This window comes from Protomyctophum bolini (assembly GCF_963924005.1).
Source record: "Protomyctophum bolini genome assembly, chromosome: 11".
Classification (NCBI taxonomy): domain Eukaryota; kingdom Metazoa; phylum Chordata; class Actinopteri; order Myctophiformes; family Myctophidae; genus Protomyctophum; species Protomyctophum bolini.
The window spans coordinates 39,055,037-39,068,468 of NC_137872.1; the positions used below are offsets into that span (position 1 = coordinate 39,055,037).

The 13,432-nt window shown below is 40.9% G+C and overlaps 1 protein-coding gene across 1 annotated transcript in view; it reads left to right on the forward strand.

Annotated features, from left to right (window-relative positions):
• LOC308324082 (histone H1-like) overlaps positions 1-13,432 on the forward strand; it is a gene marked incomplete at both ends in the record, with an annotated part of 48,649 nt that overhangs the window by 26,225 nt on the left and 8,992 nt on the right. The window lies entirely within an intron of this gene.

Consider the following 13,432-nt stretch of genomic DNA (forward strand, 5'->3'; position numbering starts at 1 on the left):
AGTAAAAATATATCTGAAAAAAATAGGGATGTCATGAGGCTGGTCTCTGTGAGGAGACTAACGGTAAAGGGCGGTGAGAGTTGTTTTGTAAAAACTGTTAAATGCCCGTTTGCAAATTGTAATCAAGATGCAATTATAGAGCACCTGCTAGTTGATTGTCAGAGATCTACATAATAATGTTTGGGGGAAAGATTGATTTTAATGTGAAGGAGAAAAGAAAACCTGTAAATATATGGTAAATATTAATATTTTCGGCCGAAGGCTTTGGGAGAGAGTATGTTTTGTTCCTTGCTCTGCCAGGTCAAACATTTCCTTCCACTAAAAACTCAGATTCAATCTGAGTTTTGTGACTATGTAACTACAAATTGTTGCCTTGTGTGTTTCTGCCCTGACTAATTGTCAATTCTCGTCATTCTAGTGCCGTCACTCCCACTCATCTGCTCACTCCCAGTCAGCCAGTCAGAGTGGAGGTTCACACCTACTTTAACCTTACCCAGCTTGTCTTTTTGTTCTCTGCCAGGTTACGGTATATTCCTGCCCTCTGCTCCTCAGTCACACCGGTTTGCCTGCATTTAGTTAGTGTGGTTTCCCAGACTATAGTAATCGTCACACTTTATTTTTTTGAGTGATGCAACCACTCCTATAGACAGTTATGTTTGTCCCTGGCTGTGTCCCTGGCTGGGTCTGTCTGAGCACGAAATAGCGTTTGGTTGGTTTTCACAACCAAGTGTCACTGTTGTGCAGCCTAAAGCCCAAACCACTCATTGCAACTCAATGAGTTGCATTGGTGTGGTTGACCTTAAAAAACGTTTTGTCCCGACCCGACCCTTTAGTGTGGTTTGGCCTTTACACACACACACACACACAAACAGTGTGTAGGCCTATGCGTCCATTTTGGATGCGGGGCGACTCACTGGCGACCGGCGATCCCATTGGGACCCCACACGGAGTTGCACCGTTCACTTCACACAGGTGTGATTTTTTTTCCACTTTTTATAGAGTAACCCTAAATTTTTGTACACTATACTTTCCCACAGTTTTGGCGGTACGCACTTGAGCCATAATTATGTCAAATCGACGGGCTTAATCAGGAATGGTGCACTCGTATTTTGCTACGAGATATGTTGTATAGTTTACAGGGCTTAACGTTTTCCGTCCCCAGGACGGATTTCCGTCTTGAGGACTTCATATGGTTACCCATACTGGTGTGCCAACGAACAAAGCAAACACTTTGGGGCTGTTTCATACCCAACCAAATGTTGCCCCCCTTAGATAGCACTTTATGTAGACTTAGGGCCGATTCATACTCCTATTTTACCGCTGTTTCGGAGCTGTAGTGCCGAAATGATTTCGGCTCGTCAGAAATTTTCAGTAGCACCGAAGAGCCGACTTTAGGACGGTACCCCCCCCCCCCCCCCCCCAAAATTGTATAGGCTCTACAGCGCCGAACCGACTTTTATTCGGCTCTAAAATTGGAGTATGAATCGGCCCTTAGATAGTATTTTAGACAGACTTATAGCTTGTTACGTAGACAGCACTAGAATTGCATTTAATGTAGTCATAGCACTTTATAGTACACATGTATATTGTATAAAATATAATATAGTATAGTATGTATAGTTGACATAGATACTCTGCTGTTACGTTCTTAGTTTATACATGATTCATGATAACTACTTTTTATAAATGTGATGTATGCCATGCTTTAGTTTTTTGCTTAATGTAAGTCGCTCTGGATCAAGAGCGTCTGCTAAATGCCTAAATTGTAAATTGTAAATTGGACACCAGTCTCTCTCTCTCGTCATGGGAACTGGAAGGTTCCCGTTTCGATCCCAGGCACCTCCAGGGTTACTGTCCAAAGTGTCCTTGAACAAGACACTGAACCCCAGACAGCATTTAATTCACAGAAAACAGCCCCATTATAAATTAATTGTTAACTGAGATTAATCGATTAACGATTTATTGTTAACATCCCTAGTGTGAATGGGTGATTGTAATGCACAATCTTTCTAAAGTGCCTATATAAATGTGCTATATAAATGCACCATTTACCATTTAGGAGAATTAAGTCAAGTCTGCATAATGTTTCCCCTCGCTCTAATCTCTGAGCTCACAACAACACTTTTTCGGCAACATATTTTTCTTAACCAGAGCCGGTACGTGACCTATAGGCATAGTAGGCCATTTTGAGGGACGGTCACCAAAAACGTGTCTTGATCATCCTTACCTGTGTTTTCATTCAAAGTCCCAGCCTCAGTCCCATGCCTCACAGACAGAAGAGGAAAAGCAGCAAAGCTCTGCTGATGGCCTAATTCATCCTGAAACTCTCACACAGCATGCAGCCGTCTTATATACTCAACCACCTCCAAAAGGAAGTAACAGCCTCTTCAGACTCACCCATATGTGAGCGTGTGTGTGCACATGCATGTGTGCAGTGTGGGCATGGGTGCACACAATCCTGAGATGTCTGGCATCGTATAACTATACGTAATTGCAATTTAGGCATTTTGATGCTGTCAATCCTGCTCAGTCAGTCAGTGTTACAGGAAGTCTCTCTGTGTTGTGCCTCATCAGCCCATTCAGCCCCTTTACCAACTGTGTGTGTGTGTGTGTGTGTGTGTGTGTGTGTGTGTGTGTGTGTGTGTGTGTGTGTGTGTGTGAGTACATACCTTTCTTCACTAGAACTACATAATTACAATTATTGGCAATTAGTCTATGTTTTGTACGGCGCTGTAGTATGGCCAAATAGGGCTTAATTTACAAAAAAAAACTAAAAATAGAATTCATTCATTCATGTATTTATTTCAGAAAACTGTTTAGGATTTTGAAGGCATTTGTAGAATTGGCCTCAGGGCTCAGGCCTAAATGGGTTAAAAACTTTCCAGAGAGCATATTTGGCAAATATATGTTTTTTGACTTTTAATCGATACGACACTTCTGCATGTTTTATAGTGTGTCTGTAGACTCTGTACATGTTGCGCACGTGCATGAGTGCACAGACGTGTCTAATGGTATTTGTCTCGAAAGTTTTTACAAATGTTCCATGATTTACAAATGTGTTTCCAAGATTTACAAATGTGTTTACAAGATTTGCAAATGTTTTTCTATGATTTGCAAATGTTTTTCCACGATTTACAAAAAATATTTCGTATTTTTACAAAAAATATATAGATTTGTGTGTGCGTTTATCCTAAAATACCATTTGTAAATCCTCAATTCTGCGTGTGAATTGTAAAACTGCATTTGGCATTCCTTTTTCCTGTTGAATCATTTTGAGACAAACGTCACGCTTTTTTATGATAATTTTCACAAATGTATTGTCCTATCCACAAAAAAACGTGTAACTTGTAAGTTGGCATTTAAATACATTTTTACAAATATATGACAATTTGTAAAAAAAACATTTATCATAAAATATAATTTGTAAATAATCAACTCTGTGTGTCAGAGTTGATGATTTGTGGATTTTCTCAATGCATTTGTGACTCCAGCCATTTGTGGATTTTCTCAAAGCATTTGTGAAACCAGCATAAGGTAAAAATGTCTCAAAAAGGTGATTGGCTGCCTCGTTGCTAGGCTGCCTCTAAGCCAATGGAAGATTTACCATAAATCCCATAGTCTGAAGTCTTCAGACTATGGGATTTATGGCAGTCCAAGTTCCAGTAGATGAGTTGGATGCTCATTCATTATTGAGATCCTTGGTCGTCCAGTTCCCCACTGTATTTCAAGTTGGACTGGTGTTGGAGGATGTTGTTGATACTCTCTCATGGTCTGAACTGCAGTGCACAATTGTGTTAATGCCTCTCTAACCTCCTGGGACACCGGAACATGCTGACACAATATCAATGAAAACTATTTCCTGTGCACATGCAAAATTCCAGGTAGTCCACATCCAGGGGTGCTTACTGGAGAGAATGTGACACCCTGTCATAATTTCAAAGACCTGATGTCTAAGCAATTCCTACAATGCAAAAATAATAGGACAAATTTGGTGAGAGGAGCCAGGCTTTTACAATAAGGTCATAAGTGTCAGTATAATATTATGACGTCAGTATCACAGTCAGTGACATGTCAGTGTCATATCACAGTCAGTATCATGTCATCACGGTCAGTATCATGATAAGTATCTGGAAACCAGTCCACAGCAAAAGGATTTCAGTTCAACCACTTTAACCCCCTATGTACAAGCTCACTATTGCTATGCCACAAGTTGTGAGCTTGCAGATCTGCTATTTTCAGAAACATTTAGACCATTTGGAGGATTTTTTCCCCTCAAACTAACTTTATTATAAATCTTGAAACGGGGGTCCCACTCCCTTTCACAAAATATTTTCAGGTGGGGCCCGGCCGCCCGGGGGTCTGTGGCCAAATGCATTGATGAACCACTGTTTTAACTATAAGGGTTTAGCAACCAAAATATAAGGTTTGTGGTGGAATGTAAATAATATGACGGTAATAGGCCTAATCATTTTATTGAAGTGCAGGACAAGATGTATTGTTGTCCATTTTGCAGCAGGTAACACTGAAAATAATGCTACTGCATACATTAAAAGATGAAGTAAAGTAATGCTAAACTTAAAGTAAAGTAGTCTAAAGTAAAGCACTGATGACGCGGAGGAGGAAGATGCAGGACAAGATGTATTGTTGTCCATTTTGCAGCAGGTAACACTGAAAATAATGCTACTGCATATCATTAAAAGATGAAGTAAAGTAATGCTAAACTTAAAGTAAAGTAGTCTAAAGTAAAGCACTGATGACGCGGAGGAGGAAACACGCCGCCAGCACCCACAGTGCCCCAAGCGGGAATCGAACCCAGGACCTTCTAGCTGTGAGGCGACAGCACTACCAACTGTGCCCCCGTGCAAATGGCCTTTTCAGAGGACAGTGTTACTTGGGGACATGAGGAGACAGGGGCTGTATTTTGCGTGTCTTAAGTACCAGGTCTTATTCCCTAACTTGAGTAAACTAAAGACCTGGAGGCGTGATCAATGCTCTTTGGCCACTCAGAATAGCCAAATGGCATTGATCACGCCTCCAGGTCTTTCGTTTACTCAAGTTAGGGAATAAGACCTGGTACTTAACCCATTCTGACCTGAGATCAGATTCATACGAGGTTTCCACGGGACACACACTGGTCTGATTAACCCATTCTGACCTGAGATCAGATTCTAAAAATGTCAGTCGTTCTTCGAATTTTTCAAAAATAGCAGACCTACAAGCTCGTATCGCGCCACTCGGTGGCGCGATATGAGCTTGTAGATCTGCTATTTTTCAATAGCTAAAGCATAACATGATGCCAACACCAAAATGGGTGCCCGGTCAGAATGGGTTAAGACACGCAAAATAGGATGTTCTATAAGCTAAACTAGTTTTGTGTTTGTCAACGTAGCTTGAATAGTTGGTGTCAGTTCATTAAGGTGTGTACTCTAGGTTGATGAGACAACTATGCAATCGAAACATACCTGAGATTCAAAACAGATAATTAAGTACTGTTTAAGGAATGTTTCACTGTTCACTGTTTCACTGTGTTGTTGTGGAGCATTTGCTATAACAAAGTAGATAGACTAGACCCCATGCAGTTGTGTCATTGCTGTAACTTGGTATCTGTAATGTGTTCTGTTGCTGCAGGGTGAACTACTGTATGGGTAGCATTATAGTATAATCGATGCCTTACAGCCCCCCCCCCCCCCCCCCCCCCCCCCCCCCCCCCCCCCCCCCCCCCCCCCCCACCCCCCCTGTCTGTTTTGGAATGAGGGAACATAGGGCTGAGGGAACATATAGGGGCTGAGGGAACATAGGCCTGAGGGAACTTAGGGCTGAGGGAACATAGGGCTGAGGGAACTTGGGTCCCAATGCTTTGAGAAAATCCACAAGTGGCTGGAGTCACAAATGCTTTGAGAAAATCCACAAGTGGCTGGAGTCACAAATGCATTGAGAAAATCCACAAAGTTGATGATTTACAAATGATATTTTATGATAAATGCGCCTGCAAGTATAAATTATTTTTTACAAATTGTCATATATTTGTAAAAATGTATTTAAATGCCAACTTACAAGTTACACGTTTTTTTGTGGATAGGACAATACATTTGTGAAAATTATCATAAAAAAGCGTGACGTTTGTCTCAAAATGATTCAACAGGAAAAAGGAATGCCAAATGCAGATTTACAATTCACACGCAGAATTGAGGATTTACAAATGGTATTTTAGGATAAACGCACACACAAATCTATATATTTTTTGTAAAAATACGAAATACATTTGTAAATCGTGGAAAAACATTTGCAAATCATAGAAAAACATTTGCAAATCTTGTAAACACATTTGTAAATCTTGGAAACACATTTGTAAAAACTTTCGAGACAAATTACTCCCCATATAATGGGTCGTCCTCCCACTTCTAAAAGTAGCACTTCAACACTGGCTATACCACTGTAAAAATCCCCATCACCTTCTGCTATGAGGCACAAGGCAACATGCTGCCCTGTCAATCCTGCTCAGTCAGTTTTCAGTGTCTGTGTTCACATTCCACACACATAAGCTAATTTCCAGTACAAGGTAGTTAAGAAAATGAAGTAAACATCGACGCCAAGTATGACAGTGATAGTCACGTAATTGAGCCACACACACGCCCTCTCACTTCTTCATGATTTACTTAACTTGCTGCTTGTAGCCTGCCCTACTTACAGTAGTACTTTGAGGGCAGGTGTGTGTGTGTGTGTGTGTGTGTGTGTGAGAGAGAGAGAGAGAGAGAGAGAGAGAGAGAGAGAGAGAGAGAGAGAGAGAGAGAGAGGAGAGAGAGAGAGAGAGAGAGAGAGAGAGAGAGAGAGAGAGAGAGAGAGAGAGAGAGAGAGAGGGGGGGGGGATGGTGTTGGCTACACCCACTTGTATATATGTGGCTACTCCCACACATATCTGCCTGCCCTCAGAGCACACATAAAGAGACGAGGCTCTGACTTATCAATTCATTCACTTTCGTGTCATGTCAGGGGCTCATGGTGAGGAAAAGGAGGAAAGTAGATAATTGGAGACGTATTACGTTAATGAATGTAGATTATAAAATACTTGCAAAAATAATAGTTAATTGATTAAATACAGACTTAGAAGAACTTGTTGAAAAATAACAGACAGTATGTGCTATTAAGGGAAGGTTGATGTGGGATAACTTGGGTATTTTAAGGGATATCACAAGTGTGTATACAAATGAGGGTTTCTTTATTATAAGCTTAGATCAAAAAAAGGCTTTTGATTTGATCCAGAGAGTATTTGTAGGAGGTATACGGCTTTCATCATGATTTTATTAATCTATTCAAATTGTTGTACATGCCCAGTCCACAGTTCAAGTTAATGCAAATGGTGTTCTAACAGAGACATTTGAAATTAAGAGGGGTGTGCACTTTATATTTTAGCTATTAATCCGTTATTACATAAGATCAAGAATGATAAAAGACTCACAGGTATAAAAACTATTGGTGGAGAGAGAGTCGTTGGCTTACGCTGACGATATCACCATCATAATTAAAAACAAGAATGAATTAGACATTGTACATGAGCACTTGGCACTTTATGAAGAGATCTCAGGTTCCAGATTAAACCATGATAAAACAGAAGGTGTCTGGTTCGGGAGGAGTGAGGCAAAGCCAAATATAAATATAAATCCTCAGGGTAAAGTTTAGTAATAATGGCAGTTATGAAAGAAACTGGGATAATAAAGATAAAGAAATAAAGGAGGACCTCGAAAAATGGGAAAACAAATCATGCTGTTATATAGAACAAAGATTATGATTATTAAGACATATGTCTTGGCAAAACTGCTATTTTTGGCGACTATATATTTCCTCCCAAGGACCAGACACTGAAATACATAAATAAAACACTAGTAAATTCCATATGGGGAACCACTAGAGAACAAATAATGGAGGCCTTGGGGCTGTGGACTTAGGACTTAAACTGAAAACTTCGTTTTGTAAAAATGTAGCAGCTGGCTTTAAAAGGAGGGCTATGTGGATTCGGGGAGGCACTGAGCTGGACCAAAAAGAAGGGCCGGGCAAGAAGCTCAGTGCCTTATTTTAAAGTGATGTATGGTGATGTGATCTTGGTGTCAATTTCTGCTCATCTAAATATTGACTGGACTGATATGTCAAGTAAATGCATTTATGCTAAAATATGTGATGACCTGTACGGTGACATTTTCCCCTACAAGAACCTTGATGATAATCATAAAAAATTGAGTTGTAAAAACATACCGGAAAAAAAGAGGGATGTGATGTGTGTGATGTCTCTGTGAGGAGACTATAGCAGTAAGGGCGGTGGTAAAATGGAGCTGCTTTGTCAAAACTATTAAATGCCCGATACTAAATTGTAATGCAGATGAGACTATAGAGCATCTCCTAGACCTAGTTTTGCCAAGACATATGTCTTAATAATCATAATCTTAGATTCTTTGTTCTATATAACAGCATGATTTGTTTTCCCATTTTTCGAGGTCCTCCTTTATTTCTTTATCTTTATTTACACTACAAATATTTGAATTTGATTATTACAACACAACCACTTCAGCCCTATATACATCTAACAAGCTCACACGTGTCTTGATGTGATATTGTGAGCTTGTAGATCTGCCATTTAAAATAAACACATTATTTGAGAGAGCCAGGAGAATGAGACTATAGCAGGACACTGCCAAAGACACCAAGAGCTGCCAGCCAGCTCTTGTGTGTGATCAATCTAATTCTAAATGATTCCTTGTGAAGATGTCTGACCCTCCAATTATGTTGAGAAAGTACAAATAGCTATAGGTTTCTCATTGCTGTATAGACTATAATATTTATAGAGTGTAGTTTGCAAGCCCGGCCTCTTGGCACAGCAGCAGGCCCATTCAAACCATTATCTCAGGGTGCTACAAATATATCTACGTCCTGTAAGTAGACTTATAAATTAAACTAGTGTTGACTATAATCATTACTAGTGGCTCTTATTTTGTAGAGGAAATCAGTTTTGGTCATCATAGCCAAGCTGCCATGACAGTTATGATGTAACGCAAGCTAGTCTAACCAAGTAGTAAACAATAACCCACATGGATTAAACACAAGCTTTTAGCAAAGTTCATATTCACGATATGGAAACCATGCATATGTGACTTAAACAATGTTTACACACACTTTGGAAGTACATTAAACAACATGGAACCTCAGTGACATTAGGTGAGTAGTTAATTGTATAAGTCTCATGCTGGCTCACACTGGTAAAATCATCAACAACAGCTGTCCAAAATAAAACATTACTTTGGGTACAGTAAACAGCTCAGTGGACTTGTGGTCAGTGTCCGCCCTGGGACTGGGAGGTCTGGGTTCGATCCCCGGCCGGGTCATACCAAAGGCCTCCCTGCTTGGCACACAGCATCAAGGGTTGGATTGGGGGTAACCTGTGACATATAGGGGCCGGGGGTATACATGTGCATCAAGCTGCCTGCCGGTACAGAAACAGGAGATAGGCTCCTACCCTATGGGCCTCATGGCTCGGCAAGGCTTACTTACAGTACTGTCACTGCCTGCAATAATGTGATGTTATTAATTGACGTTCACTTAAAGGACCACTTCACCACTTTTCAACCTATCTTCATATAATAGGTCCTCACTAATAATCATGAAAAAATGGCACAATTCTTTTCTACTCGGTCTGTGTCTCATAGAAGGGCTGTGGGCAGTTCAGAAACCGTCTTCCAATGACATCATTGATGGGGAATACAAGCTAATAGAAACTGCAGGCTTTCTAGTCCTGAAAAGTTGCAATGCGAAAATGGAAGCCATCGTTCTCACGATAATGAAAATCTAAACCTTTTTGTAAAATAATGTTGTTTAAAAAAAAATCTGCCTAATGATGTCACTGGAGGACGGTTTCGAAAACTGCCCACAGCCCTCCTATGAGACACAGATGTGTGCCATTTTATCATGATTATTAGTGAGGACCTATTACCGTATATGAAGATATAATGGGTCATGCGCTATATGCACTCTGCCCCCCGCCCCCAGCCCAGTAATGACTTGTTCCGCCACTGTCTCTCCTGATTGGCTGAAATGTCGGCACCTACCTGAAAATGTATTTTCTGCTTACTGAACAAATACTATAGGCCTATAGTGGCAATGATTATCAGAACATAGAGCTTTAACGGGAAAACTTTTAGTTTAAACTTTGAACAAAAACACATCACTTGACTTACAGTAGCTTCTCACCTCCGACGCACCAGGCAGACAACGCCACCTTTGATCACTTTAATAAGAATATTATTTGACTGAAGTTTGCATCTCTATTTTATGTGTCAAAGATATTTAGCAGTACTGAAAATACAAATAGTCACCGTCACCCTCACATATATTGTCGCTGTTGGGCAAACCAAAAACCTTATCCCTATTTCAACGTTTCGCCCTACTTGATCATGCTACAGCTACAGCAAGTACCAGATATGCAAGCTGAAAACAGCACATTTCGAGCTTGTATGTAGATCTTGTAGATCTGCTACTATTTTTATTTATTTGAATCCTGAAAAGTAACAGTTTTCTTACCCCGGCAGAGACGATATATTCCCTATACAACAACATTTTGTGTCACACGCTGTGACAATTAACTGCGTTGAGATCCAGTGACCATTATGGTGGGAGGGCCTTGCATGTCAGTGTGGCCACCAGTCGTGTCCTGAACTTCTTGCAAAGGAATATGTAGATGAGTGGATCCAGACACGCGTTCGTGGTCGCCAGCCAAACGGTGGCGATGTGCATGGTGATCTGTTCTCTGCAGCCACGGCTCGCAGTGTTTGGGCGGTTCAGTATGTAGGGAACGAGGAAAAAGTGGAAGGGGGCGAAGCAGACAAAGAACACCACTACTACCACAAAGACCTTGGCGTTGGTTTTGCGACAGGCCGCTTCGGAGCTGCTGCTCATGGTGGCTTTGTAGGACTTGTACACCGTCCGGCTGATGAACGAGTAGCAGACCACCATCAGAGCCAGTGTGCACCAGAACACCACCTGGGCACAATACATCAGCAGAAAGTGTGTAAAACAGTGGGGTTTTTTTGTGTGCAAGCAAAAAAAGAATAGGGGAGAAAAAATCACACCCATGTGAAATGAGGGGCGGTGATGTAAAATAAACGGTGACAAAATCAACATTAAATTATCTTTATTGTTAATGGCATTTAATGTTTTTGTTAGGGACAAGATGATGTGAACTTTCCCTTCATTGTCAATGGTGTTTTTAAAACAAAAATTGAACTAAAAACACACATTTTTAGTCTAACCTAACCCTAACCCAAATATAAATATCTAGTATAAATATAAATATACATATCCAGTTCATCCACCTGAATAAGTAGGTTACACCCAAATAAGTGTGTACAGGATATTAGACATTAAGCTGTAAGAAGAATATATTCAGCGTGATTCTTCACAAAAAAGTGCTTACAATTACAATGTATAAAACACACAAGTGTCTGTATTGTATGAAAACAGCTTGGTGGTATAGGAAAAAACAATTTGTCTTCTATGAGTGCAGAAATGCTGTATACCTTTATGCCTATGCCATTGGAAAATATATGACAGCACCCTTTTTAGGATATTTTCCATTGCGCTCTAATCTGTTCCTTATAGATTAGGTCGTAAGTGGCTTGTTAGTCAGGACGACGCCTGCTATCGCTAGAGATAGAGACACCAGCCACACAGCGGCACTCAGCGCCTGACCCACCCTGACCTTCTGCACAACGTATTCCCCGAATGGCCAGACTATCTTCAGGTAGCGGTCCAGACTAATGAGGCCCAGGAAAGCGATGCTGTTGTGCATGAAGAGGTAGAACACTTTGGTCGAGTAGCGGCAATAGGCCACAGACAGGCCCAAGGGGCTGACGCCTGCATAGTACAGCACCTTCTCATTATGCGGCAGGTTGTGAACTTGTGACCTTGTAGATGGCCTATCTGTGCTACTGTTTTTCAGCTTGTAAAATATTGCCTGAATGTGTGCCGGGGTGACACGCATATACCACCCGCACCAGCACCTGTTTGTGATTGTTTGCCCCATACGGGGTGCTCCCCTTCTCCAGTTCAGCTACAGAGCTGAGGGATCAGCTGGAAATTATATATAAAGTGATTGAACGTGTGGATTATCGCAGAAACCATATAACAGAAACCAGCCAAACTATTTGGACTAGCCGTTTTAGAATACTTGGTCAAATATCCTATTAGCTTCCTTCCCCATTCTCTGCCTATGGTTTCTGGTAATATTTTTGACCACTTATTCTGTTTGTCCTTGACAAAAATCTAATTTTGAGAAAATGTATAATTTGAATAAATAATTGTATAATCTGAAAAAAGAAGGAATACTAGGAGATACCATAACTTCACAGGAAAGAACATAGAGAAAACTGACAAAACAGTGGAGTATAGGCCTATATATAGACACGGATAACAGGACACAGGTGACAATCAACAGTGGGATAGGCTGGGGAACTAAGAGGACACAGGTGGAAACACTGACAAATCAGAAGGTTATAAACAAAGCAGGTGTACAGAACTACAGGGGCAGACAGGAAGGCACGGAACAATACAGCAAAATAAAGGTATAGCAGTGTAACAAAAAGGTAAACTCTAACTGGAAACAAACATTGATCAAAACATTGATGACAAAAAAAGCATAAAAGATTATTTTTGTTAATTTTGAAACACCACAATGTGTCTCTCGGACGCTGCAGGCGTTTTAAGGGAGAGGGGAGGAGGGGGAGGTCGTACGGAACATGTCCCACCAATGTAAGGAGAGACATGATTGGTGGTGAACCACCCCCCCCCCCCAACACACACACACACACACACACACACACACACACACACACACACACACAGGTGGTGTGAACAGTCCTGTCATGAGTACACATTATTGTTCCTCTTTATGGACAAACAAATCCTTGCCTCCTGTCCAGGCGCGGTCACCTTGAATCGCAAAGTGTATCTGTCACTCAGCCTAATAAACCAATCATAACCACTGATGCCGCCGTCACTCAGCCTATAAACCAATCATAACCACCGTTACCCGGCCTTATAAACCAATCACATCCACCGCTACAGCCATGGTCATGTTGAATTGCACGGCATATATTTTGTGGCAGCGACTCATGCACGATTTGTGTTGTGGAAATGTTTAACAAAATATCCCACATATTTCTAAATATTTCATTTTTTTAAATTTAGATGCCACGCCCATGAGATAACGAGGTTAATCTACCTTTGTTCAGGTCGCCACCCCCAAGAGAACGAGGTTTGATTCATTTGGTTATTTAATCCAGCATCTTTAGCTATAGCCACCGCTGTCTTCATGGATATTATGGCTCAACATTAGATGAAATAGGCATGTAAATCGGCGTGTAAAAAACCATTACTCCAACCACCCGCTAAT